The sequence below is a fragment of the Drosophila subobscura genome, chromosome O, assembly GCF_008121235.1.
Source record: "Drosophila subobscura isolate 14011-0131.10 chromosome O, UCBerk_Dsub_1.0, whole genome shotgun sequence".
Taxonomy (NCBI): Eukaryota; Metazoa; Arthropoda; class Insecta; order Diptera; family Drosophilidae; genus Drosophila; species Drosophila subobscura.
In genome coordinates this window covers 12,500,806-12,501,176 of record NC_048533.1, presented here as the reverse complement: position 1 = coordinate 12,501,176, position 371 = coordinate 12,500,806, and positions in this window count along the sequence as shown.

Below are 371 nucleotides of genomic sequence, written 5' to 3'. Positions count from 1 at the left end.
TGTCGACTGCAAGTGAAACGTCACAAGAAATTTCAGGGCTGCAAGGTATATTACGCCGGCGATGATGGAAATTCTCCAGGGAAATTCTCTCCTGTGTCTAAACGGTCAGGGGAATTCTCTCCTGTTACTAAACGGTCAGGGAAATCCTCTCCTTCCAGAAGCTCTCGCAAGCACTATTATGGATCCTTTAAACAGGTGCGAAAAGGTGGGAGCTTCGTAAGTTCGTCCTGTTTTACCTGCTTTCCATACCTTGCGGTCACATCCCAAAGAGAGGATTAGGTCAGCAGTTCCTTTCTCTCCTCAGTTTTGCGTGTCAAATGTGAGCACAGCCTTAAAAATATAGCGAAATATACTTTTCGCTTCCAAAATAT